Source organism: Pteronotus mesoamericanus, unplaced genomic scaffold, assembly GCF_021234165.1.
Source record: "Pteronotus mesoamericanus isolate MK-2021 breed Mesoamerican mustached bat unplaced genomic scaffold, CSHL_Meso_final contig_40, whole genome shotgun sequence".
In the NCBI taxonomy this organism is placed as follows: Eukaryota; Metazoa; Chordata; class Mammalia; order Chiroptera; family Mormoopidae; genus Pteronotus; species Pteronotus mesoamericanus.
The window spans coordinates 7987922-7996748 of NW_026555150.1; positions in this window are offsets into that span (position 1 = coordinate 7987922).

Genomic DNA, 8827 nt, shown 5'->3' on the forward strand with positions numbered 1-8827 from the left:
CTATAAGTGGATTCTATTCAACAAAACAAAGTAACAAACAAAATAAACCACAAACAAAGAAACAGGGAGCAGACCAAAAGTAACCAGAGGAGATTGGGAAGGAGGACAATGGTGGAAAGAAGGGGAATGGACTAGACAAAGAATATGTATGAATGACCCATGGACATGGACAACAGAGTGGGAATTCACTGTGGGAGCACGGGATCGGGTTTCGATGTGTGGAGGGGGGCAAAGGGGGAAAACTGAGACAACTGTAATATAATTAACATGATTTAAAATTTAAAAAAATATATACATAAAAATATAATAGCACCCACTATGCATACCACAAAGCAATCAAATGTATGGTTCCTGTCCTGTAAGAAATTAGTGGTCTATTTCTTGTTGCTGGGGGAGAATTAAGTAAAATGCAAATAACTTTAGGAAGTAAAACAATTGGTAGTGTTTATCACAGTGTACCGACAATGCTTGAATAAAGAGATAATATATAGACAGAAAATTTTTAAATGCACAGAAAATAATTGATTGTGAGATATATAGGGGAGTGAAGGAAACAGGCTTTGGGACTAGACAAATCTAAATATGAATCTAAATCATTATTACTTACTAGTCATACATCCTTGGGAAAATTACTTGCCTTTGTGTTGTGAGGATATATGTTATGCTATATAGTTTCTCAACAAATGTTACTTCTGTTTTCCTTATTAAGCAGTTGTTGAAATTTACCCCAATTTTTTTTTTCCTGGAACTGACTGGTCTATGCGTGTGAAATAACCATTTTACATTTAACAAAGAAGTCATAATCATAATAATAAAAAATCAACACTTACTATTTATTGATCATTTCCTGTGTGCCAGGCAACATGTTAAATACTATTTCAGTGAATCCTCATGATAACCTTATAAAGTAAATAATATTATTATCCCCAGTTTGTAGAAGAGAAAAATGGAGCTCAGGATAAGAAAGTGATTTAACCAAAGTTATATAGCAGCTAAGGGCTCTGAGTCAAGTGTGCAGAGAGGCCTGGCTTACTTCAAAGCACTAATCTTAAACTAGTGTGTATTTTGTTCTTTACTAATGTTCCTACTGAACTGGTTTTGGGTCACATAACCAGAACAACAGGTTTCACAGAAAAGTTTTAGCTGTTTCTCTGACTGTGATTTAGGCATTTTTAATCCTTCTATTTTCAATCTATTTTCAAAAAGTGTCTCTGAACTTTCCTCTACAAATTATCTTATTTTCTAAGGCGGAGAGATGTGGATTCACCTTACTACCTGGGCTCGGAATGATAAGTAAAGTTGAGCCTGTGTCTTTTTGTACCCATTTCTACCTGGCACTTCAGATAAATCTCTTTACTTTCATCTTAGAAAGTAGAGTGACATTACTCACTTTATTTCAGCTGCTGGAAAGGATGAAAACTCTCCCAGAAAAGATGTGTCATTGAGCAAGTGAAAAGTAAATGATTGATATAGGGTATAAATCTTCATTCTTCTGAGACAGATATGTCTTTGAAACAGGGTGAGAGAGGGAGGTATAGAAAGAGCAGTAGAAAGAGAGGAGAAAAAAAGAAGGTAGGAGAGGGAGGGAAGGAAGAAAGAAAGGGAGCTGTCTTTCTGGCACGAAGGGGCAAGGTCTCTTTCGGAAGTGAAAACTGCTTTATAAATATAAAAGGACATGAGAGATTTCAATACAAGCAGACACTAAATATATCAAGGAAACTTTTGTGTTCCCTTAAAAATTTGGGAGTTTCAGAATTCTACTCCAAATTATATTTTGTGCATTTAAAACCAGACTCTTGAAATTTTACAGTACATTTTATTATTCATTAATGTGTATTGGTTTTTAAAAATGCATATTCTTATAGTGGCTATAAATCTGTATTAGGGTATCTTTGAGGGGAAAATATTGATATTCCTATACAAACAACTATGCCCTCATGGCTCATATTCAAGTTGCAATGGGCTTTTAGAGATTTGAACATTCACCAAATACTCCAATGTTACATTTCATAGTTTATTCCACCTGCTAAAATTGACACTTGATTGAAAATGACATGTACACTTAGGGAAATACTTCACTTTTCTCAACTCCCTGAGTCTCTTTGCTCAGTCAGGAAGCTGAAAAACAAGTATAAAGGAAATAACCCACAAAAAATTCATGCCACATGTTGGATGGAAGTGGGAATTTAATCTCTAAAGAGTGACATACTGGTGACTAAAATGGCTAAAAATGACTAGACTAGACTGGATATTTTATACAGTCAAGTCTTTTGTCCTACCTTTGTTTGAATCATGGGCTTTTAGCAGAATACCTAACACCTAGTAGAAATTCAGTATTTATTTTTTGAAATACAGAAAGGAAGTTAAAATTGTAATTGATTTATAAATAAATCAAGATAAATACAGCCTTTCCCCCAATAAGTTAGTATTCAACAACACAAATTATATAAATTTATAGAAATTATAGAAAATTAAGTACATCTGAGAGGAGATTTAGATTTCACTGATTTTCATCACCAAGAATTCAATAGCCTTGAAAATGCATTGACTAGGTAACTGAATGCAGAGTAGTCACATAAAGCTGAAGGATTAAAGACAAGACTGCATTTATCAAAAAAAAAAATCAGTCCAATTTATTTCAATTTTTTTTCACAAATGTATTCAAGAAGTTAATCCCCGTTCTGGATTCATTAACAATCTATCAGATTTCCATAAAGTCAAATGGTTCGTTCATTAGGAGTTTGGCATTTTTCTAGAAAACAAGTCTCAGAGGTGAATGAAAGCAATCTGGGGTCTGGCAAAACATCATATGAGCATACATCTGTTGGTGTACCTCAAAATGGACATTTCTTTCTTCCCTGGAAACAAATCCAGAATTTTACATCAAATTTTTTACAAAACTCATCACTTTGTATGCATTAATACTTGGTAGGAATTTTTTTTTTTAATTTTTAGAGTCAAAAGTACCTTAATCAATAAAATGACCTCTCTTTCTCTGACACTGTACATATAATTCATCAACAAATTCTATTTGCTTTTTTTTTACATAGCAAAATATTACCTCACTACTTCCATTTGACATGTTAGCCAAGCCTCTATAATCTCTCCCCTGAATTATTTCAGCAGTCTCCTAACAGCTCTCCCTGCTTCTCCCTTTGCCCAGTAACAGTCTACCTATCATTTTATACCATCTTCAAACAATCTTATGGGGTGGTTAATGTAGAGATCATTTCCTTCTTTTACCAAGAAGAAGATATACATACAGAGGTTAAAATGTGTCTTACATCACCTATACCTAGGTTTACAGTCATATTAAAAGGTAGGTCTCCTGAAATCTAGTTCTACTTTCTCTTACAACAACAAATTGACTAGTAGTATAATCATAGAAAAATTATATTTTTATTTTTATAAAATATACTTTGTCATTTGGATCAGTCCACTAGGAATTTGGAGTTTAACCTGGGAATACTCATATAAGTATTCAAATATCCTCTAGATATCTACCTAAATATTTCTTTGCCAGAGGCTGTTCTATTCTTATAAATTGTCTTAAATGAATGACCTTTTCCTTGTGAAATACTTGAGATCACTGTTTTATTGTCATTGTTGTTCGTTCATTTGTTTGTTTGCATTTTAGCAATGAAGCCCTATTATCCCTCAAATAAAATCTTATATAAGACCTTGTTATATTAAACATATCAAAGTTTAGCGTATTTTTAATAAGAGTAAAGGAAGAATTTCCTAGAGTTTCATGCCCTTGGTTACCCATTCACCCCTCTGAGTTGTTAGCCCTTGAGGCATCTACATAGAATCTTCAGTGCTATGGGATCCAGTTTGAGAACATGTTCTGCAGAAAACGTATGTTATTCAGTGTGTCCCACAGATCAGCAGAATTTGCATCACCTAGATGCTTCTACTAGAAATGCAGGGTCTTAGGTCCCATCCCAGATGAGTCTAAATATGAATTTCAACAAAATTCTCTTTGGTGATTTATAAGTGCATTCAACTTAAAAAATGCTGCTTTCTAAACTCTATCTGAAAAAGTGTTTTTATTTAAGGTTTAAATATGGCTATACAAATGTAAGGTAAAACTCAAGAACTGAGCAAAGTAAAATATATATCCTAACACCTAACCAGATACTTTATGTTCCTTCTCTGTGTTTTGTTTTTGGTATACATAGCCTGTTCTGGATTTGTCCTTATGAATGTTTAGCATAGGCAGTGGCTTCTGTGGGATGAATTGATGAGTACTGGAAAGACCTCCCTGACCTCAAATTTCTCTCCTACTAAGTTTTACCACAATGACTGGAAAACCCACTTGACTTGCTCCCATTAGTGAAGGATGGTGTAAGTATAGGCTTAATAAGCTTATTACATTGTGAATATGGGTCATCAACAACCTTAGCTTAAATACATTCAGGAAGAAGCAGACCCTAGAGTAATGAGTCACATGGGCAGATGTAAAAAGGAGCACAGTACAGCCAAGTGAAATGTTTCTGGATGTCCAGGAAGACACTAGGAAAAGCAAAATAAGGCAAAGAGAAACATAGTTCTCAAAGCACACCTGATCCACTTAATGTTGCCTGCAATAGGCTCTGTCTGTGTCTTGTATGTATTCATACCTTAGTCAATTTACAATATGAGGAAGGAAGCAAATGAATCTATGCCTAGTGATAGTATGGCTGATGATAGTAAGTGATAATAAGCCTGATAAAGACAGTGTCCCTTATTCCCACCCAGAGAAGAGAGTGGTTTTGTTTCCACTCATCTTTTCTATGCACCCATCATCTTTATAAATGCTCCCTTCTTTTCTAAGGAAATGGTGCTACATTTTACCATTAAGTATTTCAACCTGACACTGCAAGGAGGCTTAACAAAGCAATGTGGTGCCAAGGCCTAAAAGCATTTTTTTTTTCATTATTCCTGTGACAGATTCAATGCTTATTGGACTCAAAGCATTAAGGGATTCTCTGTCAAAGAGAAATTTTAAACTGAAGGACTTATGCAAATATTTTAAGCCAAAATAGGTTTTACCTTAAAGGTCCAAGAAATGAAAGCAATTAAAATGTACTGACTTGGAAGTCCAGATAATTAAGTTGCTTCATCATCTTCATATTGCTAGTGTAGACCAGGTCTAATTAACCAATTAGCTGTAAAATGACAATTTATCCAGATTAAGTGTACAATATTTGGATTATCTTTTGTTGTATTTGTCTCAAAATGCCTCATGGCACATAGGTCAGGATGATTTAAGTGGACACATTCTTGACGTTAGTGTCCAAATATTCCAGAGATACCTATCTATGTGTTTTACTGGAAGAAGCAGTTTTATACTTATAGATTGGTCCAATTGAATGACCTTTACCTTGAGAAGTACTTGAGATGGTGGGTCTTATAATTCAAGGCAGACTTAGAAAAGAAGAAAATATTTCTTAGCCTAATAATGGCACACTCATTTGTTTTGTTTTGTTTCTTTTTAAGGAACCAAGGAACAGTCTTGCTGCTAGGAAGAATATCATTTCTAGATATGATAGATTAAATTGTCTGTAATGCTTAATTATTAGGGCATCAAGTGAAGGAATAAAACCCAGCTCCCTCTGTTAGGAAGACTGGACTAGAATCAGAGAGATTTGACTAGACTCTATGCAGTGCATTCCACCCTCTGAATCAAAGGAAAAACTCATTGATCATTTGGCCAAAACCCAGGTTTATAGAGTACCTTACGCACCTGTAGAAAAAAAAATTCCTCCTGTAAAAAAGTAAGGTTTTCTGAGAAACGGGCAGTGTGGAAATCTAGGGTACTTGAAAAAGGAGTCTGTGTGGAATGGAAGGGAAGGTGAATAGAGAGATCCTCATCTTCAAAGGCCCAAATCTAAGACAGATGTCCCCTTGCTTGATACAAAAAACTATTACCTAGGTATAGCTCCAACTTTTGTTCCTCCAAACTATATTATTGTTCTCAGAGCTATTTGATTATTAATTAATAAACATTGGCTGTATGTTTATAGCCCAACACATTTGAACTGGTAGAGACTGGCGGAGTGAAAAGTACTGAGAGATAGCATTTCCCGAGCAACTGTCGGGAAATAATTTTTTAGGAGCTCTTCAATGAAGGCTGAGATATCATCAAATGCCATATACATTATAGAGCATAGTCACTAATGGTAATTAACATCTATGGATAGGTCCATGGGCCAGAAGTGACAGAGCACCCCTCCTCAGGCATAAAAGAGAAGAGTAAGATGGAACTTCCCATTAGCAAGAAACACCCTTACAAAATAGAAAAGAAGGGATTATGCTCCTCCTGGATATTCTACATATAATACAAATATTACTAAACTCTATTTATATAAGAAGTTAAGAAACAGTTTGCTGTGACAAAAAGAGTAGTGACTGAGTTATAAGATCTCTATTCTAGTTACTAATTAGTTCAATGACCTTGGGAAAGTCACTTCTCCTTGGCTTCAGTATCCTCATCTTTAACATAAAGTACAAAAGGTAATGATGGTGATAATAAATAATAATAATTACAATAATAATAAACATTTATTGAGCCCCTGTTATGTGCAAGCATCATTTGTTCCAGTTGTTCTATAAGTGTTAATTCTTCTCATTCTGGCAACAATTATATGACCAGGCACTATTCATGGTATCTTCAGTAGAACTAAGACAATAAGTGATTTAACCAAATTGTCCCTCAGCTAAAAAGTACAGGAGCTGAGGTTTATAGACAGTTGTCCATAATGCCAAGTGGTATTAGTGTTATAGACCAAGATGATTCTTGCTGCTTCATCTTAGTCTAAGAATATCATTCCTTATCTCCTTACCCTATTATCCTAAAGAAGACTATCTTCCTTATCTCCTTACCCTACTCTTCTTATATACCTCTCTCCTACCAAACTGGTTCTTCAAACTTTTCATTATGTGTCATCTAATGCCAACCCATTCGCCTCACAATTACACTGGAGTTTCTTCAAAGCTAAACATGTTACAAGTGACAGAGCCAAAGCTCAAACAGGGGAAGTCTCACTCCTAGGTTAGTGCTATTTAGTCCATTTACTATACTTCTGAGCAGGCAAATCTTCAGTGTCTTTTAAATTGGGCCAATTCTATAGCTTATATAATCATAGAAAAATAATAGGTAACACATACAGAGATATTATTGTAAGCCTGGTATTATTCTAACCACTTTACAAGTATTAATTCACTTAATTTTCACTAAAATATTATAAGGTAGGTACTGTTATACTAATATTATTGATTATGAAGCTAAGGCACAGACAAATTAAATAGATTGGCCAAGGTTTTCTTGATCTTCTTGATTTTCAATATTATTGTCAATGTAAAATTCTGGGAACAGTTGTGTCTTAGTATGGATTGTTGTCAGTACTTTGCCCAGCACATATTTTCAATGTGGTAAACCCTGATTTATATTTACTAGGAAGCAGAGGATGCCAGCTTAAAAACCTCAAAGCTCCAAGAAATTCACTTTTTTATTTTACTTCTTATAGGTTATATAGTTGTTTTTTAATTAACTATTTTTTCAAATACATTTGTCTCTGCCTTCCCCCTACCACTTTCTCCAGCCCCCCTCCCCTCTCTCCCTCCCTCAACCTTTCCCCACGTTGGCTTTGTCTATGAGTCCTCCCTATATGTTCCTTGACTTGCCCCTTTCCTTCCTTCTCCCCCACCCTTCCCTTCTTTCCTCTTGTCTCTGTTGGTTTCTTTTTACTTTCAGTGTTGCTGGTCTTACTTTCTTTACATGTTTGTTTTGTTGGTTAGGTTCCGCTTATAGGTGAGATCATATGGTATTTGTCTTTCACCCCTTGGCTTATTTTACTAAGCATAATGCTCTCTAATTCCATCCATGCTGTCACGAAGTTTAGTAGTTCTTTTATTCTTTCTGCTGTGTAGTATTCCATTATGGAAATGTACCATAGTTTTTTTTATCCAATCATCTACTGATGGGCATTTAGGTTACTTCCAACACTTGGCTATTGTAAATTGTGCTGCTATGAACATTGGGGTGCATAGGTTCATTTGAATTGGCGTCTTGGGATTCTTAGGGTATAGTCCCAGCAGGGGAATCACTGGATCAAAAGGCAGTAACATTTTCAGCTTTTTGAGGAAATTTCACACTGCTTTCCACAGTGGCTGCACCAGTCTGCATTCCCACCAACAGTGTACTAGGGTTCCCTTTTCTGCACAGCCTCACCAGCACCTGTTGTTTGTTGATGTGTTTATGATGGCCATTCTGACCGGTGTGAGGGGATACCTCATTGTGGTTTTGACTTGCATTTCTCTGATGGCTAGTGATGCTGACAATCCTCTCAAATGTCTCTGGGCTCTCTATATGTCTTCCTTGGAAAAGTGTCTATCCAGGGTCTTTGCCCATTTTTTTATTGGATCATTTACCTTCTTGGAGTGGAGTCGTGTGAGTTCTTTATATATTTTGGAGACCAAACCTGTATGTGATGTATCAAGAGCAAATATATCTTCCCATACGGTTGGCTCCCTTTTCATTTTGCTGATGTTTTCTTTAGTCATGCAGAAGGTTCTTATTTTGATGAGGTCCTATTTGTTTATTCTTTCGTTCATGTCTCTTGCTATAGGAGACATATCGGTGAAAAAATTGCTGGGTGGGATATCTGAGAGTTTCCTGCCAATGTTCTCCTCTAGGACTTTTATGGTGTTGCAACTTGTATTTAAGTCTTTTATCCATCTTGAGTTCGTTTTTGTGTATAGTGTCAGCTGAAGATCCAATTTCAATTTTTTTTTGCATGTAGCTCTCCAGCTCTCCCAACACCATTTGTTGAAGAGGCTATTA